Here is a 22,656-nt window from a genome sequence, read left to right as displayed (position 1 = left end):
GTTTCCAAGGAGCGGCTGGTGGATTTGAACTGCCAGCCTTCTGGTTAGCAGCCTTCGTTCTTAACCACTGTGCCACGAGGGCTCCAGACATTACCAAATGTTGCCTGTGGGGCAAGATTGGCCCTGGTTGAGAAGCGCTAATCCAGTTGTAGCTAAAGGAGCAAAGTTATCATCTAAAGGTATATAATTTCTGCAAGACCAACAGTCGAAAAAGACTCCAAAGACCATCCCACAAATTACCTTACCTGAACTCTGGTTGCCCCTATCAACATATAAAAGAGTTACTTTCAATTGTGAAAACAACTTTGATATTCTTTGCGCCTAAAATACACGTATCAACCATATCTTTTAAATTCAGGAGAACCTGGGCTTCGTGAAGTTATTTAGCTTTGTGACGAGCATTACTCTCATCTGTCCCAAGACATACAAAAGGGAGAAAGTGAGCAAAAGTGACCTAGCCACTGTCAACTGACTTTTTTCTCTGACTGCTCTAAAAATTATCTACTTGACACCTTCCCTTCAAAGGAATTCAACATCTGATAATCATAGAATTACACCTGAACATAAAGAAAATGAAAATCTTTACAACTAGAACAATAAAAAACATCATGACAAATGGTGAAGAAACTGAAGTTGTCAAGGGTTTTATTCTTCTTGGATCAACTGTCTGTCAATGCCAATAGAAGCAGCAGTCAAGAAACAAATGGCATATTACATTGGGAAAATCTGGTGTAAAAGACTTCTTTAAAGTGTTAAAAAGCAAAGATGCCACTTTGAAGACAAAGCTGTGCCTAATCCAAGCCATGGTATTTTCAATCACCTCATATGCGTGCAAAAGCTGGACAATAATAAAGGAATACTGAAGAATAATTAGCACATCTGAATTATGGAGTTGGCCAAGAATATTGAATACACCATGGACTGCCAGAAGAACGAACAAATCTGTCTTGGAGGAAGTACAGCCAGAATGCTCCTTAGAAGCAAGGATGCCGAGACTTCTCACTAACTTTGGACCTGTCATCAGGAAAGACCAATTGCCGGAGGAGGACATTATGCTTAGTGTCTTAGTTATCTAGTGCTGCTATAACAGAAGTACCACATGTGGATGGCTTTAGCAAACAGAAATTTATTTTCCTCACAGTTTACGAGGCTAGAAGTCTGAATTCAGGGTGCCGGCCCTAGGGGAAGGCTTTTTCTCTCTGTTGGCTCTGGAGGAAATTCCTTGTCTTTTCTGAGCTTCTGCTAGTGGGTGATCTTCATGTGGCTTAGTATGTCTCTTCTTCCATCTCTGCTTCTTCCCTTGCTTGTTTAATCTCTTTTATAACTCAAAACAGATTGACTCAAGACATACCCTACACTAATCCTGTCTCATTAACATAACAAAGACAATTCATTCCCAAATGGAATTACAACCACAAGCATAGAGGTTAGGATTTACAACACATATTTTTGGGGGACACAATTCAATCGATGACACTTGGTAAAGTAGAGGGTCAGTGAAAAAGAGGGAGACCCTCAATGATATGAACTGACACAGTGGCTGCAACAATGGGCTCAAACATAGCAATGATTGTGAGGATGGTGCAGGACTGGGCAACGTTTCATTCTATTATACATAGAGTCACTATGAGTTGGAGCCAACTCGACAGCACCTAACAACAACAATCACAGAATGTCTTCCCTGGACATCATTCATTTTTAAACTGCTCACCTGTAAAGGAGAAACCTGATTCTGAGAAATACGACTTGTCCAGGATTACACCCAACGCATATCCATTTTGTAGTTAGTAAAAAAGAATACTCTTTCCAAAATGTTTGATTCAGCATTCCACAATTGAACCTACACTGCAAACAGACTGCCTTGTATGATTTTAAGATTGAAGGAGCCAACGACAACTAACAACATCAACAATGCTGAAGGTGGCATAAAAATATAACTACATTTATTTGGAGTAATTTGTATGGAGTGTGTCATATTAGTTGACTAGGACATTTTTGAATTTTTTTTTTTTTTTTTTTTTTTTGCACTTAGAGTATTAGTGGTATCTCTTTTTCAGATTTATCACATGCTGAGGGACAGAGTGGATTAACCAGTAAGCAAGGTACTCATGGGCTTAATCGTGTTTATTTACTAATGTTTAATGCACAATATCACATGGATTTCACCACATCTTTGATGGGGTGAAAAACAGATGAAATTGTGTACTACAGATTAGTAAGTAAGCACAAGTAAGCTGCACATACCTTGTTCATTGGGTAATCCGTCCATGCTGAGAGAATCTTTTTTCTGAGGAAATCCCTAACACAGACGGAACAGCTGCCTTTCCAGTGGTATCTAAGGAAAAGCCTGTTTAAATTGTTTCCCTTTCCCTCACCAACTGCTTGAAGTTTCTAAGGCTTTAGGTGGTGTCTCTGTAAAGGTGCAAACAGGTTGAATCAGAAGAGTTCACTAAGTCTTTGAACAGTCACTGTCTTAGTCATCTAGTGCTGCTGTAACAGAAATACCACAAGTGGATGGCTTTAACAGAGAGAAATTTATTTCTTCATAGAAAGTAAGCTAAAAGTCCAAATTCAGGGTGTCAGCTCCAGGGGAAGGCTCGCTCTCTCTCTGTCAGCCTTCTCATCAATCTCCCTCCAGACTAGGAACTTCTCCACACAGGGACCCCAGGTCCAAAGGACACGCTCTGCTCCCAGCACTGCTTTCTTGGTGGTATGAGGTCCCCAATTCTGTTTGCTTCCCTTACCTTTTATCTCTTGTAAGATAAAAAGTGGTGCAGGACACACCCCAGGGAAACGCCCTTTACGTTGGATCAGGGATGCGACCTAGGTAAGGGTCGTGTTACAATCCCACCTTAATCCTCTTAAACATAAAATTACAATCACAAAATGGAAGACAACCACACAATACTGGGAATCATGGCCTAGCCAAATTGATACACACATTTTTGGGGGGACATAATTCAATCCATGACCATCACTAATAAGTTGAAAAGCAGGTCATGTAGTAGGTAAGCAACCAAAGTGGAACATGTGGAAGTAAGAGTATCTCATGGAACCCAAGACAAGAATCCACTGGAAAAGCAGGGATGGAACAACAAGCACAAAATTTTGCCCCTTTGGTCCTGTTCTAGAATAGTAGTGCTTTCCTGGGAAGGTGTGTCTGTGCATGTGTGTATACATATACATACACTTACATATACATAAAGTGAGAGAGAGAAGTACTCTATCCAAATTATCAGATGAGTGATAAAAACAATATACCTAAAAAGAGTCCAGAGAAGGATCTGGTTAGGAAAGACTTAAAGAAAGAGGTGTCATCTGAGATGACTTCCCAACAACGGGCAGGATTATGATTAGACAAATACAGCAGAAAAAAGAAAGCAGGAGGACATTTCAGAAGAAAAATGGCACCGAAACAAATGTCCAAATTCAAGTTTGGGGGTAGTAAAAACTTTTGTATCTAACTGGAGAAGACTGGCATGTGAATTGTGGGGCTGGGATTGAAAATGTAAATTGAGTCCGAACACTGACCCAATTTCAGACCTGAGGCAAAGGAAACTAATTTAAGAAGGGCATTTACTCACCACAACTAAATTCCATTTGTAAAATGTGCCATGTCTTCTCATGCCAAGAGTCCCCTTTATGGAGGTTGTGGCTAGAAATTCCTACTGCAGCTTGGTTATCCTTGGCTGTTACTCATTGAAAATAAGTTAGGATAATGTTTACCCACCACAACATGTTGCTTGTGCCAAGACCATAATGAGAGCACTATGTAAATGACTAAAACAGAAAGCAGGGCTACTCTACTGAGTGGCTGAGATTGGAGCAGAGCATCTGAGTTCACTAGAAATAAGCCTAAAATGAATGTCCATTGAAGACACTAGTTCTTGTGTCTGCTACAGTAGCTACAGACTCTCAGGCACTGAACTGGGAGAATGCTATGTACTCCTTCCCATTAAGCTACCACACATGCCAGATGAACTGCTTAGGTCCCAGGTAGATGACTGAGTGGAAGGCTCACCAGGGGAGAGAAGAGCAGCCTCCAGTGGAAGGTAGTCTCTAAAATCAGGCTGGGAAAGCCTCTTTAAGGGCCAACCCTTTAACCATATATCTTCTGAATAATTTTCTTGGTTTATAAATAAGACCATCCTTTTTTTTTTTAAATCTCAACTGCCTTGCAAACTGTGCTACCATGTCAAAATGTACTCTGTAGTTTTATGTGAAGTGTGCAAGTTCTACGTTTGCTTGTTGTCTTAGTCATCTAGTGCTGCTCTAACAGAAATACCACAAGTGGATGGCTTTAACAAAGAGAAGTTTACTCTCTCACAGTCTAGTAGGCTACAAGTCCAAATTCAGGGCATCAACTCCAGGAGAAGGTTGTCTCTCTCTCTGTCAGCTCTGGAGGAAGGTCCTTGTGATGCATCAGTCTTCCCTTGGTCTGGGAGCACCTCAGCACAGGAACCTCTGGTCCAAAGGACGCGCTCTGCTCCCAGCACTGCTTTCTTGGTGGTGGGAGGTTCCCATGTGTCCCTGCTTGCTTCTCTCTTTTATATCTCAAAAGAGATTGGATTAAGACACTATCTAATCTTGTAAATCTCATCAGTATAACCTCATCACAGTGATAGGATTTACAACACACAAGGAGATCACATATAACCTCTTCATAGTGATAGAGTTTATAACACATAAGGAAATCACATCAGATTACACAATCATACAATACTGGGAATCATGACCTAGCCAAGCTGCTACACACATTTTTTGGGGGACACAATTCAATTCATGACACTTGTCAACCACCACCCCCAGGTATTTTCATAAACACGCTATATTAATTTTTTTTAACAGCAACATAAAAAAATTGACCTAGTGCCCTTACAAAAATACCTTATGGGGGAGGGCACAGTTGGCAAACAAACAGAATGCACACATTATTTGCGTAAAAATACAGTATGTAGATTTGTACCAAGTGCAAAATGTATAGATACCTGAGAATATTACCACATGAAGTCTCTGGGTGGTGCAAATGGTTAACATACTCGGCTGCTAACCAAAAGCTTGGAGGTTCAAGTCAACCCAGAGGCACCCAGAAGAAAGGCCTGGTGATCTACTTCTGAAAAATCAGCCACTGAAAACCCTATGGAGCACAGTTCTACTCTGACACACACAGGGTTGCCATGAGTCGGAACAGATTCGACAGCAACTTGTATATTGGTATATTACCACATGGTTTGCAATAGTAAAAAGTTTGGAATACAGCCATCAATAAACCCAAAACTCATTGCCACCAAGTTGATTCCAACTCATGGTGACTCCATGTATGTCAGAATAGAACGATGCTCCATATGGTTTTCTTGGCTATAATCTTTACAGAAGCAGACTGTCAGGCCATTCTTCCCGGATGCTGCTGGGTGGGTTCAAACCACCAATCTTTTGGTTGGTAGTCAAGCATAACCCATTTGTGCCACCCAGGGACCATCAATAGGGGCCCAGTTAAACAAATAATGGTACATACAGACATGATGATACAGATTTCTTTCTTGAAAACACAAGATGCCCATGGCATATTGTTATGGGAAAATGCAGATTACAAAACAGAATGGATGGCCTGGACTCCTCTATGTAAATTTGTGTGTGTGTGTGTGTGTGTGTGTGTGTGTGTGTGTACAAACCTATGAACACCCAGCATAATGAAATATTAGGATACCTACTAAAATGTCAGTAATTATTTCTCTGGATGGGAGCCATCTAGAGGACTACTACTTTTTTATACTCATATTTACTGCTTAAAATTTTTACAGTAAGTACTGAAACTTTTTTTGGAGAGAAATTGGGGGAGAATAGATGAATGAAAAGAAAAGTATGTTTTTCCTAGCACAGATAAGGCATACTTAAGAGCTGACATGGTGTGCATTTTATTTTGTAGATCTCTCAGAATGTATTATCAAGCCACTCGATGCACTTAAAAATAATGGTTAGCTTGTATTACGCAGTTCTTGAGTAGAATTTGGGTCAGTTCTGCATGCTCATTATTTGTGCAAGTAGCTGGGACAGCCAACTTTCACAGCATGAAAAATATTGATATCACTGATGGATGAAATGTCTTCCAAGCACTGAAACGGCACATTAAAAGGGTAAGGAAAGAAGCTGCAGGTTTTCAGGTCACTGGAATATATATAAGGGTCATTCAGAGAGTAAGAGTTCCAAATGCTAACTCTCTAATCAGGAGACACAGCTGGTGAAGAAGAAAATAACAAGGATGTGCTTGAATTTCACTGCCTAAATCTTGCATTTAATGCTGCAACCCTGTAGCAGAAAAGGTTGTTGCTTGAGACACTCATACAAAGGCAAGAGAGCTTCTCAAACAAGCTAGCTCCCTTTTGCAATAGATAACATCCCAGTTAAAGAAGATAGCTGTTGTTGTTAGTTGCCGTGGAGTCTGCTCCAACTCTTGGTGACCTTATGTATAACAGATCGAAATGTCGGCCAGGTACTGCACCATCTTCATAATAGTTGATATGTTTGAGTGCATTGTTGGGGTTATTGTGTCAGTACATCTCATTGAGTGTTTCCCTCACTTTCTTTGGTCCTCTGTTTTACCAAACATGATGTCCTTTGCTAGCAATTGGTCTTTTTCTATGAGATGTCCAAAGTAAGTGAGTTGAAGTCTCACCATTCTTATTTCTAAGGAACATTCTGGTTGCATTTCTTCTTAGACTGGTATTGTTCATTCTTTTGGCAGTTTGTCACACTGTGGTGGTTGTGTGTTGCTCTAATGCTGCAAGCTTTGCTACTGATATTTCGAATACCAGCAAGGTCACCCATGATGGACATTTCAGTGGAGCTTTCACACTAAGGCAAACTAGGAAGAAAGGCCTGGTGATCTACTTCCAAAGGTTAGCCAACCCTATGGTTCACAAAGAAGAGAGTAAATACTTCTTATTTAGGAGGAAATGCTTCAAAATCTGAGAAGACTTTATGCCAAACTACCCTTTTCCATATTTTTACAAGCCAATGATAGTCAACCAAACTGAGAAGGAGGTAAAGACTGTCTTTTATTTCTGCTTTCCACATTCACCCATTCTGTCCACTTCTGCTTCCACATGAAACCCAGGCCTCTCAAGACCTAGGCCCCTGCTTCTCAGAAAGGAAAAAAAAAAAAAAAAAACACCATAAAGCAAAAGCACCAGACCAGGAAGCATATAAACTGAGCTAATTCTATGTCTGAAATTAACTATATCTGAATTTAGACAAGTTACCTAAACATTCTGGGCTGAAACAGATTAATTTAGTTCTTTAAGCTTATTTTTAGCTCCATAATTCCATGCTTCCATAATGATTGAATCCACAGGATTTAATAAGTAAAGGTCTTAACCACATCAAGGGATATTAGGATTTTAAAAGAGGTCAGCAGGGATTGGAAAATAGTTTTAAAAAAGAAAAAAAAAAGTGCTCCTTGGGATAAAATTCCAAACATTTACAACCTAAGTGGGAGAGAGAAATTGCAGCCTTTGTGATACCGCTCAGACAACACAACAAATGAGACTACCCACTGCCCCACTCACTTCACTGCCCCACTCACTTGCATCCTTTCTGCCTAGATGTTGTGATATTCACTATGCTTTCCAAAGGCCCAAAGAACTTTCCCATGGTATCAAATCAAATAACACAGACAACCTCATAAAAAATTGTTCTCTTTTATGTTTCCAATGAAATTTCTAAACAGTTTAGTTTCAGATGAGCTTTAAACATATGGTTGCTTATCAGAGCTAAATCCTTTTAGGAATCTACCCATTACCAAGTATTACACTGCAAAGTACATTTGAAACCTTAAGAAAGAGCTCAATATTTTGTAGTACATTAAACATATAGAAGGAAACGTTTTTTGTTTGCAGGGAAATTATACTGACTGTAACAAACATGTTTATTCTAACAAGATTGCTTCACATATTGCAGTATGTATGAAAAGACAAATTAAAAATTGGGATTCCATATGAGTTGGAAAAGTGCTTTTGTACCAATAACTTCTTTGATTCAGTTGAGGGCTGGTTCCACACTTTAGAATTGTCCAATTACTTTCTGCTCCATGTCCATCTTTCAGTTAAACATTTTTTTTCCTCTTGCTTTAGGCTCATATTCTGCTGTCTGTACTTCATTTCTCTTCTTCAAGCTTTTCATTTTCTCCAGAACTCTCTATTATTTCCCCCCAAGCCTATCTTTCCTTCAGCCCCGTGCTCTCTTTTCAAGCACTCGAGAACAAAATGTTCTTTTCCCCAGATGGCTTCAATCTCATAATTAGTCTTTTCCCTCTTAGTTTCAATATGCACTTCTTAGCTATTAAACAAGGACAGGTTAAGTCTGTACATATATTTTCTAGTTTAGTTCATACTCTCATTAATTTTAATTGTCATCTCTTTCCTATGCAGCAAGTAAACTCAGCAATACTATAAAACCAAGATGCTTTTGCACAGGTCAGATTTGTCAGTGTGGTTTTTCTAAATCTAAAATAAATCATGTCACTTTTCTGTCCTGATTAGACTAATATCTTCCATGGATCCCTATAGTCTTCAGGTTGGTGCAGACAATTCTGTGAAACATGAGGATCTTTACTTTCAGGTCCTTGCTGACCTCTTTGGTTTTTCTTTCACAACTTCCCCATTGCACTTTCTGCTCAACTGCTGAAATCCTGGCAATTTCCCCAAATACCATTTTCTCATCCCTCATCATTCCTTTGCATACTCTTCTCCTCCTATCCCCCTCATGGAATAGCCATCCCTTTCTCAAAATCATCTCCAGTTTTACCCCCCCCATGAAGTCTTCACAGTTTTTTCCTTTACCCACCTATTATTGACTGAATTGTGTCCCCCAAAAATATGTATTTGAAATCCTGACCCTTATACCTGTAAATATGACATTGTTTGAAAATAGGAGTTTTCTTTTGTTATGTTAATGATCTCATACCAGAGTAGGGTGGATTCTAAATCTAATCACTTCTGAGTTTTAAAATGAGCACAACAGACCAGAGGCACACACAGGGGGAAGACAGATGCCAAGGAATGCCAAGGATTGACAGCAGTCACCAGAAACTAGGAGAGAAGCCCAAAGAAGGAATCAACATGGCAGAAACCTTGATTTAAACTTAAGCCTCCAGAACTGTGAGAAAATAAACTTCAGTTCTTTAAAGCCACCCACTTGTGGTGTTTCTGTTACCCCAGCACTAGGAAACTAAGATACCACCCCTAAATCTGGATTTGATTGTGGCACTAAATTCCCAGTGCTCCTCTCTCTCATAGGACTTATCTCCGGGTTTTATTAGAGGGGTGGCAGGTGCAGTTTATTTGGTAGTCTTCCCCACTGGACTGTAAGCTACTCTGAGCAGGCTATTCACTGTTTATTTATTTATTTATACCTCCAGAATCTGTCACAAAACAGTGTTTGTAGGAGGAATTTACATGTAGTATGAAATACCAAAGGCGAAGGGGCACTAGAAATCTTAAACGTCACACGTTCAAGGTGTAAAATAACATTGTAAGGGGTAACATGGAAGAAGATTGAGGAAGAAGGTTACTTGCAACTTTTGAAAAGCCTGAACCATAGATTGGACACTTTACTTTTGCTTTGAACTTGCATTATAAAGAAGCTACCAGGGTAAAAGCCAAGTCAAATAAAGGTCCCATGTTGCTTTTGATGCTCATGTAGCCTTTTACTCTCTAATCAACATAAAATATTCCTGAACCCAGAAGCCTGGGCCACTGTTCCAGTGGGCCGGTTCTGGCAAGGGAATTCAACCCCTCTCACCTCCTGTATCTCCCTCTTTCCTAGCTGTTTCTTCCAGTGGACTCTGCCCATTTTGTCAATGCCTGCTTACCTGACCATGCAATGAAGCCACTCTGCTAAGAACCTGACAGTCATCATTTCATTTATTTCTCACATGAATCTCATGAGATAGATTGCATTATTTACCCCTATTTTATAGTCGAGGGAATGGAATCAGGGCTTGAATCAGCTAATTGGCTTGCCCCAAAGTGACACAGGTAGGAAGTAGCAAAGCTGGGATTTGAACAAAGTTCTGACTAACTTCATGTCCTGATTTCTTAATGACTGCTCAACACTGCCTCTCAGTCATTTCACCAGAGCTTCATCACCTCTTCACTGGTTACAGAGTCCATCCCTACTTGACATCTTTTATGCAAATGGTCTACAAATAAACTTTCTTCATTGTTACATTTTTTTTAAATTTTTTCCTTCTATTTACCTTCACTTTAATTATCATGCCACCAAATATAATATCTTCACTTGACCCTGGATATGTAAACTAACAACGGGGATGGATAATAGAGAATGAAGTTACTCATAGTTTTAATTCCGTAGTTTGGACTGGCTCAGGAACTGGAATGGAACTCAACTTGAAAACAATAACAAACACTTATCAGGCATTTACTGTGTTCCAGTCACTATGCTATGAATATTATATAGATTGTTTCATTTGCTCACACACCAACTCCATAAAGTAGGTATTTTTATTATTCTCCTGATAACAAATGACGAAATTGAGGCAAAGAGAATTTACATAACTTAGCTAAATTCACTAATTTAGTAACTGGTAAAATCAATAGTAGAGCCCAAGCTCCTAACTGCTAAACAATGCTGACTCTCTGGAGGATGACATCTGTTGATTCAGTAAGTTTCTGTTTTGTTTGGGGAGGGGTGTGGTAAAGCAGAGGTATTGACAAGAGCTATTAGTATGAGGTGCCGCAAAAGGTAGTGCATTTCCCATCACTAGAGGCAAATGATGAAATGACAAATTGTTAGGAAGGTTGCAGTAAGAACATCTAAGGCTACAGTAGAAGTCCATGATATTCCTCCAGACAAGGGAAGAAAAATATGACCCTAGAAATCTGGATAAGTTCCTAACCAGGAATTTCCTGACATACAGGCAAATAATTAGAATAGGCTAGTTAGGTTCACACGGGATGGCTATACCATATACATCTAGCACACAGTTCAAAGCAGTCTAGATTAACCTACTGCTCTGGGCTGGCAGAGCATCAGGGCTGTATTTAAATTTCCCTATGCTGGATATGGGCAGGAAAATAATGTCTCCATCTTTAGTACAGCATTCATCACAATTTATTACAATGATTTGCTTATATGTCCATCTCCTCTTCTACACTGTTAGGTATTTGAAAGTGGAACTGTCTTAGTTCTTGTTAGCATCCCCAATATCGGACACAGGGTAGTCCCTTGATAAGTGTCTAGAATATTTCTTCTACTAAAGAGGGAGTTTACTGAATAGATTGCATTATAAGGCTGACCTAGTTGAAGGGTGCAATCCCTGAGTTATCATACAGCAATTTATTTTTTTTCTAATTTTTTAAACAAAATAATCACATATAATTCAAAATTCAAAGGGTACAAAAATATGTCTCCAAATCTTGTCCTTTGCTACCCAGTTCTCCCTTCCCCCAGAGAGTCAACAAAAGTTATCACTTATTCATTTCAGTCTCAAAAGGTATTTTATGCAAATACAAACAAATGTGAACTTATTTTCTTCCTCCATTTCCTTTCTACGAAAATGTAGAATATCAGTTCCACTGTTCTGGAACTTGAGCTAATTCCTAAAGAAAATATCTCAGAGTTCATTCATATGAGTGTGTAATGAGTTTCCTCAGCTTTTATGCTTTTCTTTACTTTTTAAAAAATTCACTTGTTTTTAGTGGTTATATAGCATTCCATTGTAAGCATGTTCTGTAATTTATTTAATCAGCCCCTATCATGCACATTTATGATATTTCCAACAAGGCTGCCTCTTCTTTCTAATAAAACTTTACTGTTTTGGGAGCAGATTTTGGAGGACATTTTATTAATATAATTATGAAGTATTTAGGTTGTATTTTTATCAACCTACAGCACCTGGTATTCCCAGGTGGTCTCCCATCTGAGTACTAACCAGGCCCAACCCTGCTTAGCTTCTGAGATCAGATGAGATTGGGTGTGTTCAGGATGGTGTGCCCTTAGAAGTGAGGATGGCAAGACTTCCTCTCACTTACTTTGGACATTTATCAGGAGGGACCAGTTCCTGGAGAAGGACATCATGCTTGGTAAACTAGAGGGTCAGCGAAAAAGAGTAAGACCCTCATCAAGATGGATTGACAATGTCCATTGCAACAATGGGCTCAAACATACCTACTATTGTGGGGATGGCACAGGACAAGGCGACATTTCCTTCTGTTATACATAGGGTCACTATGAGTTGGAACCGTCTTGACGACACCTAGCAACAACAGCATTTTTATCAAAATTATGTATGCATGTAATTAAAGAGCAATATATTTCTATTATTTTAAATTATTTTAAATAAAAAATAAAACAGCAATTCAGTCTCAAAAATATAAGGTTTTCTCAAAAAAAGTATTTATATCTTTTGAAAAAGAAACAACCCAAAACATATAAAGTTGTCAAAAACTGTCCTGAAGTACAAAAGAGGAGAGACTGCAGATGAAAAATGGTCAACATGTTTCAGGGAAAATTCTATCTAGACCTTCTGACAAAATTTTTTAAATATCATAATACATTTAAATTCAGACAGAAAATAATATGCTCATAATAATAAAAAAAATCAACCTAGCCTCATAATTCTCCACAATATTAAATACTGGAAGTCACATAGGCAACATTTGAAAGTTTTTTAAAAGGCAAATTTGAATGGTATTAGGAAATGGTTTCTATAGAATATTAAGATTTTTTTAAAAATTGTAAGACATATACTATATGTCTCTATCAGGGTTCAGCTGCAGAAAACAGAAACCATTCAGGCTATTAGGTATAAACAACTTCAATACAAGGAAATTGAGGCTTAAAAATCATTGAAGAGCCACAAGGAGGGGCTCTAGTTTGTACCGCCAGTAATGACACCCAGAAGAACACCACAGATGGTGGCAGGTACAAACTTCATGTCCTTTTTTTTAATACAGAGCTGACATTGGGAAGCGGCTGCCCAGTCAATGACCGCATTTCTCGACCTCTTTATATGTATGAAAAGCCATATAACTAGTCCTTACCAGTGGGATATGATCAGAAGGAATGTGTGTTATTTCTGGGCCAGGGCTTTTCACAGGTGTATGTATTTTCCCACAATTTCTTTCTCTTTCTCACACAGAAGATGATGAAGCCTAGTGGGTGTGATAGCCACAAAATGGAAGGAAAGTATCTGCCAGCCAGGAACCAAACCAAAAAAACCTCAAACCCACTGCTGACCAGTTGATTCCGACTCACAGTGACTCTACAGGACAGAATAGAACTGCCCCATAGGATTTCCAAGGCTGTAAATCTTTACAGAAGCAGACTGTCACATACTTCTCGACAGCTGGGGGACAGAACTGCCGACCTTTTGGTTAACAGCCGAGTTCTTTAAAGACTGTGCCACCAGGGCTCCTCTTAGGAACACTGGCATTGAATTCTTATGTGAGAAAGAAATAAACTGAATGTTAAGGCTCACTGAAATTTTAGGATTTATTTATTACAATAATTATATTAGTCCAACTTAAAAAAAAAAAAAAAAACCTGTTGCCTTTGAGTAGATTCCGACTTACAGTGACCCTATAGGACAGTAGAACTGCCCACAGGGTTTCCAAGCCTGTAATCTTTATTGGGAGCCCTGGTGGCACAGTTGTTAAGAGCTCCGCTGCTAACCAAAAGGTCAGCAGTTTGAATCCCTCAGCCATTCCTTGGAAACCCTATGGAACAGTTCTGCTCTGTCCTATAGGGTCACTATGAGTCAGAATTGACTTGATGGCAACAGGCTTTTTGGGTTTGGAATCTTTATAGAAGCAGACTGCCACGTCTTTCTCCAAGGGAGAGGTGGGTGAGTCCCAACCAGTGACCTTTCAGATAGCAGCTGAGCCCTTATCCGCTGTGCTACCAGGGCTCCTCTCCAACTAATACAATAACCAAATCTGCCTGACTAAAACCTGCAACTATTATCATAATTAGGAAGTTAATCAAGAGATTCTCTCTGGAACCCTTGCCTTCCAAAGACCTGGAAGCTGCTGCTGCCACTAAACTGCCTGAAGACACCCATGAAGTAAGTGATTGGACACTGGAAAGCTACTGTAGAAAAAGTGACATCTCTATGGCTATGTTTGCTAGTAGCAGGAGCCAAAGCACAAGGAAGACAGCTGCTGCCTAACCTAAACCCGACAGTACTCACAAGAAGTTTCTAACTGCCTAACCAATTTACATCCAAGATTTTAGCTACAGGAGTGTCTAGAAAATATACTTTTAACTTTCTAGCCTCTAAGTACAGTAAGGCACACTAAACCAAAAATATATATATACATATATTCCTGTCGATTCGATTCTAATTCATAACAATCCTATAGGACAGAATAGAACTTCCCCATAGCATTTCCAAGGAGCTACTGGTGGATTCAAACTGCCAACCATTTGGTTAGCAGCCAAGCCCATTGCCATCAAGTCCACTTCGACTGTAGTAACCCTATAGGACAAAGTAGAGCTGCCCAGTAGAAACCCTACGGCCAGGCAGGAAGAGGTTAAAACAGCTGCTGTACAACCCACCATAACCTCTGAACTATGAGTTAACTTGTTTGCATATTAAACACGCATATACCTATGAGGATATAGGTCTAGAAGAAAATGCACTAAAATATTAAAACTAACTTCCCCTAAAATTTAAGAACATGGGAAAATTTTATTTTCTGCTTTGTATTTTCCAAATTTTCAACAATGACGTGGCATACATTACTTTTTTTTATAATTATAGGAGGGTTCTTTTAAAGTATAATAATATAGTAATTATTAATAATGTATCTTTTTATTATTGAAATTCACTGTAACTCCATCTTTTACTTCTACCATCCACCATCACCCTCACAAAAAAACCCAGAAAGTGTAAAAAGAAAAGCTTTTATTACTAAATGTGAATCACTGCATATGTCATCTTCTTTTTTGCTCATATCATAGAATACCTGTGTGACTTGCCTCTGTAACTAAATTGGAAACTACCTAAAACAGAAGAACCATTTTCTGTACACAAATAATTGTGTTCAGAGTGGATTACTAATTAAACTAAGTAGATTTCTCTTTGGTAATGATGCAAAGAAAAGTTGGCAAAGGTTATTTAAAAAAAAAAAAACAAGAATATATCATAACATTATTCTAATAACAGGCTCAAAAGCAAAAAATAAATGCATATATATCCTATCCACCTTAGAAAAGAGAATGGTTTTAATAGAGATTTCCAAAGGAGTAATGGTCTTATTGTTTTCTACTCAGTGTGCAAGACAAGAAAAAAAATAAAAAAGAAACAGTTGATGATTAAGTGTAGCCAATCCTAGAGTTTCAACTAGGTGGAGGCAACTGTGGTTTTTCAAGCAGCATTCAGAACCCATTTTTCTACCATCATTTATCTCTATTGCATACCAAATGCTCTATCTTTCCAGCCAGCCATTGACAAAATGTAAGAACCACCAGTGATGTTATAAATGAAGTACTTAGAAGCTTGCAGTAATAGGAGATATTAATAATAACTTTAATGAAAATTTGTAGCAACCCAATTTATCAATTGAAAAAGTAGCAACAAACGGTATTTTGTGCTGTTGTCAAAAGCCCAGAAAGAAAATCTATTAATTAAAAATGCGTAAGTACAAAGTTGCAATAAATATAATCTCCACAGAGATACGTGAATACATTGCAAGTTACCAATCAGTGTTCCTAGCCATTAATATTTCCTTAGAATTTTTCTGTAGAAACAGACTTAGAAGCCCCGAAAGAATGTATTTACTAAAAACCCCCACCAAACGTCCAGTAACTATGATAACTATTGCAGTTTGTATTTTCCCAAGTAGCCTAACTTTTGTGCTCTTCTACAATATGACTTTGCTATTCTGCATCAGGCCATGGAGTCTAATTCCCTTCTCTGTGAATTTGGGTGGGCTTATCACTACCTTTGACCAGTAGAGTATGTAGAGTAGGGAGAAAGTGACACTGTGTAGCTTCTGTAGCCAAATAGTAAAAAGCCGTGCAGCTTCTGCCGTAGTATCTTGGAAGGTGTGATGGTTAAGGTTGTGTGTCAGGTTGGCTGGGCCATGATTCTCAGTAGTTTGATAGTCGTATGATGTTGTGATCACTTCTATGGTGAGATCTGATATTATGTGATCACCTCCATGATGGGACCTGCTGTAAGCAGCCAATCAGTTAAAAGGGAGTTTCCTTGCGCATGTGGCCTGCATTGAATATAAGCAGATATTCTGCCAAGGCTTGTGGGCTTTTGCTCATTCTGGATCCTGCAGATGGCTTCTGCTCATCTGACCTCCAGTTCTTGGGACTTGGGCTAGCATCTTACCTGTGGTCTTGCCTGCTGACCTTGGGATTCATCGATCTTCGCAGCCTGTGAGCAAGAGCTCTGCTTTCTGACCTGCCGATCTTGGGTTCGCCAGCCCCTGTGGCTACGTGAATCAGGAGAAGCTTCTATCCTAACCCACAGACTTGGGACATTCCAGCCTTAACAACCACATGAGCCATTTCCTTGATCTAAATCTCTCTATATATTTATGTTTATATGCTTAACTGGTTTTTCTTCTCCAGAGAACCCAGCCTAAGACAGAAGGCTAGCCCTTTGAATACTTCCTCTCAAAATCTTTACACTGAGAACCAGCTGCCATGTATTGAGAAGTCCAAGCAAGCTGAGGTTGCTTGTGGTGCTCTAGTTGACGGTCCCAGTTGAGCCCAGTGTTCAAGTCAGCGCAGACACTAGACACATCAGTGAAGGTGCCTTCAGATGATTCTGGCTCCCAAAAGATGGAGTCACTTCCTGATATTTGAGTCTTCCCAGCTATGGTCCAAGATACTGCAGATCAGTGACAAGCCTTTCCCTATATGCCCTGTCCAAATCTCACCTTCAAAATCCAAGAGAATCATTGAATGGCCATTACTTTACATCACTAAGTTGGGATGGTTTGTTATACAGCAATAGTTCCCTGGAGCAATAACTAATAATGATGATATGACGGAGAAATTTTTCTCTTCTTAGCAGCTGATTCAAACATTCCTTTTAGGCAAAAAGAGACTCTTGAGAAGACACTTCAGCAGGCCAATTTTGGCAAAAAAAAACTAACCTGAATCTTAGTCCAGGGTCCCTTGGAAGGAAACTGTTACCTAGCATAATAAAGATGGGAGAGGAAGGAGAACTGGCCTGGAAACTTAACAGGGCATAGACTCTGGGAAGAGAAAGACATAAGATCCTAGGAGAAAATTTGTGCGATGTTGAACAGGAATTTTTAAATAAAATTCAATATGATTTGCCATGTAAACTTTATCTTCCAGTTCTCTCATGAATTCTTCAGTATAGTCTATGTTTTTTATTCATTAAGCAAGACCAATCTCTAGAAAAGGACATCATGTTTGGTAAAGTAGAAAGTCAGCAAAAAAGAGGGAAACCCTCAATGAGATAGACTGACACAACAGCCACAACAATGGACTCAAACACACCAATGATCGTGAAGATGGTGCCAGATCAGACAACGTTTTGTTCTGTTATACGGAAGGTCACTACAAGTCAGAGCTGACTCTACAGCAACCACCAACAATTTTTTTTTTTTTTTTTTTATGATTTGCTGTAAAAGAATTATTTGGAGAATTATAAAGTGGAAATAAGTCCTGGGGCTACACTGGCAAGAGGTCAAAACAGAGATCACATGGTAGAGAAAATATGACAGTTGAGTAAAAAATTTATAACATTCACGGTGCCCCTTACAGGTGTAGATACTGTGCAAGGAACAGAGGGTACAATGGTGAGTAAGACAATATTGGAACAAAGGTGTTAGAGCACTGAACTCTGCCCCTACAGAATAAGACATATGATAGGAAGGTGAGTAACTTCATAAAACATTTTGGAAGGTAAATTTTCTGTTTTTTAATGGTTGTGACAGATAATGAATATTTCAAAGAGTATGTAAAATGCAGTGAATAATAAATTAATACAAATAGTTTAGATTTTTTTTTTCCTTAGAATGAGGTAGTCCATTATATTTATCAAAGATTTTCAAAATTCTTGTCTATCATGAATGGCGTGGTTTGCTTCCTTCTAAACTGCCAGGAAATAATCATCATTTTTAACAAATCGATAACTAGATACATACTCATGATGTTGTTCCTTCAACTTGGAAGAGAAATGACATGTAAAAAATTATTTCTCTATAACACTGATCAATCAAAACATAAAAGAAAATGAGTAAATAATAAAGAAAATTTATTGCAGAAAAATTACAGTGGGTCAACAAGACATTATGATTGTTTAATGCTTTTATGTAAGTGACTTGAAATGAAAATTCTTTAATTTTAATTCTCTTCTTGGATAAAATGTACTAATAATTAGCAATGTATTTATTTTATTTTTTTATTGTGCTTTAAGTTAAAGTTCACAGTTCAAGTTAGTTTCTCATACAAAAATTTATATACACACTTTTATGTGACCCTAATTGAGCTCTATACTATGATAGCACACTCCTCCTTTCCACCCTAGATTTCCCATCCAGTTAGCTCTGTCCTTTTCTGCCTTCTCATCTCACCTCCAGACAAGAGCTGCCCATTCAGAGTCATGTATCTACTTGAGCTAAGCAGCACACTCTTTACAAGTATCATTTTATGTCTTACAGTCCAGTCTAATCTTTGTCTAAAGAGTTGGCTTTTGCAATGGTTTTAGTTTTGGGCTAACAGAGTCCAGGGGCCATGTCTTCCAGGGTCCCTCCAGTCTCAGTCAGGCCATTAAGTCTGGTCTTTTTACTAGAATTTGAGTTCTGCCCCTACTTTTCTCCTGCTCTGTCAGGGACTCTCTGCTATGTCCCCTGTCAGGGCAGTCACTGGTGGTAGCTAAGCACTATCTAGTTCTTCTGGTCTCAGGCTGATGGAGTCTCTGGTTTATGTGACTCTGTTGTCTCTTAGGCTAATATTTTCCTTGTGTCTTTGGTGTTCTTCATTCTCCTTTGCTCCAGGTGTGTTGAAACCAATTAATGTTTCTGAGATGGCTGCTTGCTAGCTTTTAAGACCCGAGATGCCACTCACCTAAGTGGAATGCAGAACATTTTCTTAAAACACTTTGTTATGCCAGCTGACCTAGCTGTCCCCCGAAACTACGGTCCCCAGACCCCTGCCCCTGCTACTCTGTCACTCAAGTGTTTGGTTGTGTGCAGGAAGCTTCTTAGATTTCGGTTTAGGCCAGTTGTGCTGACTTCCCCTACAGTGTGTGTTGTCCTTCCCTTCACCTAATTCTTCTCTACTATCTAGTTAACTAATACCCCTCTCCCTCCCTCCCCACTCTCATAACCATCAAAGAATGTTTTCTTCTGTGTTTAAACCTTTTCTTGAGTTCATATAATAGTGGTCTTATACAATATTTGTCCTTTTGCGACTAATTTCACTCAACATAATGCCTTCCAGACTCATCCATGTTATGAGAGGTTTCACGGATTCATTGTTGTTCTTTATCATTGTGTAGTACTCCACTGAGTGCATATACCATAATTTGTTTAACCATTCGTCTGCTGATGGGCTATTTCCATCTTTTTGTTATTGTGAACAGTGCTGCAGTGAACATGGGTATGCAAATATTTATTTGTGTGATAGTTCTAAGGAGTAGGATTGCTGGATGGTAGGGTACTCCTATTTCTAGTTTTTAAGGAAGCGCCAAATCGATTTCTAAAGTGGTTGTACCATTTCACATTCCCACCAACAGTGTATAAGTGTTCTAGTCTCTCCACAACCTCTCCAACATTTATTAGTTGGTATTTTTTGGATTAATGCTAGCCTCATTGGAGTGAGGTGGTATCTCACTATAGTTTTGATTTGCATGTCTCTAATGGTTAATGATTGTCAGCATTTCCTCATATATCTGTTAGCTGCCTGAATGTCTTCTTTGGTTAAGTGCCTATTCATACCCTTTGCTCATTTTTTAATTGGGTTATTTGTCTTTTTGTTGTTGACATTTTGCGGTATCTCGTAGACTTCAGAGATTAGACCCTGATCAGATATGTTGTAGCCCAAAATTTTTTCCCAGTCTGTAGATTGTCTTTTTACTCTTTCGTGAAGTCTTTTCATGAGCATAAATGTTCGATTTTTAGGAGCTCCCAGTTACCTAGTTTCTCTTCTGGTGTTTGTGCATTGTTACTTATGACTTATATTCTGTATATGCCATGTATTATGGCTCCTAATGTTGTCCCTATTTTTTCTTCCATGACCTTTATCATTTTCGATTTTACATTTAGGTCTTTGATCCATTTTGAGTTAGTTTTTGTGCATGGTGTGAGGTATGGGTCTTGTTTCAGTTTTTTGCAGATAGATATCCAGTTATGCCAGCACCATTTGTTAAAGAGACTGTCTCTTCCCCATTTAAAGGACTTTGGGCCTTTGTCAAATATCATCTGCTCATAGGTGGATGGATTTGTGTCTGGATTCTCAATTCTGTTCCATTGATCTATGTATCTGTTGTTGTACCACTACCAGGCTGTTTTGACTACTGTGGTGATATAATAGGTTGAAAATCAGGTAGTGTGAGGCCTCCCACTTTGTTCTTCTTCTTGAGTAATGCTTTACTTATATGGGGCCTCTTCCCTTTCCATATGAAGTTGGTGATTTGTTTCTCCATCTAATTAAAAAATGCTGTTGGAATTTGGATCGGGATTGCATTGTATCTGTAGATCACTTTGGGTAAAACTGACATTTTCACATTGTTGAGTCTTCCTATCCATAAGCAAGGTATGTTTTTCCACTGATGTAGGTCTCTTTTGGTTTCTTGCAGTAGTGTCTTGTAGTTTTCACTGTACAGGTCTTTTATGTCTCTGGTTAGATTTATTCCTAAGTATTTTATCTTCTTGGGGGCTATTGTAAATGGTATTGATTTGGTTATTTCCTTTTTGAAGTTCTGTTTGCTGGTATAGAGGAATCCAACTAATTTTTGTATGTTTGTCTTGTATCCTGACACTTGGCTGAATTCTATTAGTTCCAGTAGTTTTCTTGTGGATTCTTTGGGGTTTTCTGTGTATAAGATCATATCATCTGCAAATAGAGATACTCTGAATTCTTCCTTACCAATTTGGATGCCGTATATTTCTTTCTCTAGCCTAACTGCCCTGGCTAGGACCTCCAGCACAATGTTGAACAAGAGTCATGATAAAGGGCATCCTCAACTGGATCCTGTTCTCAATGGGAATGCTTTCAGACTCTCACCATTTAGAATGATGATGGCTGTTGGCTTTGTATAAATGCCCTTTATTATGCTGAAGAATTTCTTTTCTATTCCTATTTTGCTGAGAGTTTTTATCATGAATGGGTGTTGGATTTTCTCAAATGCCTTTTCTGTATCTGATTGATATGATCATGTGGTTCTTGTCTTTTATTTATGTGATGGATTACATTGATTGTTTTTCTAATGTTGAACCGTCCCTGCATACCTGGTATGAATTCCACTGGGTCATGGTGAATTATTTTTTTGATATGTTGTTGAATTCTACTGGGTAAAATTTTGTTGAAGATTATTGTTTCTATGTTGATGAGGGATATTTGTCTGTAATTTTCTTTGTGTTGTCTTTACAACACAAATGTTTTATGTTTAATGTTTTCATTTTGGCCCTTTCTTCTTTTTGGATGTGTGCGTTTATTGCTATAAACTGACCTCAGAGCACTGCTTTTGCTGTGTCCCAAAGGTTCTGGTAGGATGTGTTTTCATTCTTATTTGATTCTGTGAATTTCTTTACCCTGTCCTTAATTTCTTCTATAACCTAGTAGTTTTTGAGCAAGATGTTGCTCAGTTTCCGTGTGTTTGATTTTTTTTCCTTGTTTTTTTCTGTTATCAATTTCCACTTTTATGGCCTTATGATCAGAAAAGATGCTTTATAATACTTCAATGATTTGGATTCTGTTAAGTCTAGCTTTATGACCTAATATGTGGTCTATTCCGGGGAACATTCAACGTGCACTGGAAAAGAAAGTATACTTGGCTGCCGTTGGGTGGAGTGTTCTGTATATGTCTATGAAGTCAAGTTGGTTGACTGCGGCATTTAGCTCTTCTGTTTCTTTATTGAGCTTCTTTTTGGATGTTCTGTCCTTCACCGAAAGTGGTGTGTTGAAGTCTCCTACTATCATTGTGAAGCTGTCTCTCTCTCTTTCCAATGCTGTTAGAGTTTGTTTTATGTATTTTGGAACACTGTCTTTGGGTGCATAAATATTTATTATAATTATGTCCTCCTGGTGTATTGACCCTTTAATCATTCCTTATCTTTTGTGGTAGATTTTACTTTAAAGTCTATTTTGTCAAAGATTAATTATTGCCACACCTGCTCTTCTTTGAGTGTTGTTTGCTTAATATATTTTTTTCCATCCTTTGAGTTCTAGTTTGTTTGTATTTTTAAGTCTGAGGTGTGTCTCTTACAGGCAGCATATAGACAGATCGTGATTTTTAATCCATTCTGCCAGTCTCTGTCTCTTTATCAGTGCATTTAGTCCATTTACATTCAGCATAATTATTGATAGGTATGAGTTTAGTGCTGTCATTTTTTTTTTTTTAATTGTACTTCAGGTGAAGGCTTACAGAACAAATAGTTTCTCATGAAACAGTAGTACACATATTGTTTGATGACATTGGTT

The 22,656-nt window shown here is 38.4% G+C and overlaps 1 pseudogene; it reads right to left on the bottom strand.

The window, feature by feature from the left end:
- Window positions 1-11,901: 11,901 nt before the first annotated feature.
- LOC111819750 (uncharacterized) lies at window positions 11,902-12,020 on the bottom strand (annotated as a pseudogene).
- Window positions 12,021-22,656: the final 10,636 nt, after the last annotated feature.

This window comes from Trichechus manatus, unplaced genomic scaffold (assembly GCF_000243295.1).
Source record: "Trichechus manatus latirostris isolate Lorelei unplaced genomic scaffold, TriManLat1.0 scaffold00017, whole genome shotgun sequence".
NCBI classification, from domain to species: domain Eukaryota; kingdom Metazoa; phylum Chordata; class Mammalia; order Sirenia; family Trichechidae; genus Trichechus; species Trichechus manatus.
The sequence above is the reverse complement of the archived record's forward strand: the minus strand, read 5'-3'. Positions and strand labels throughout refer to the sequence as shown.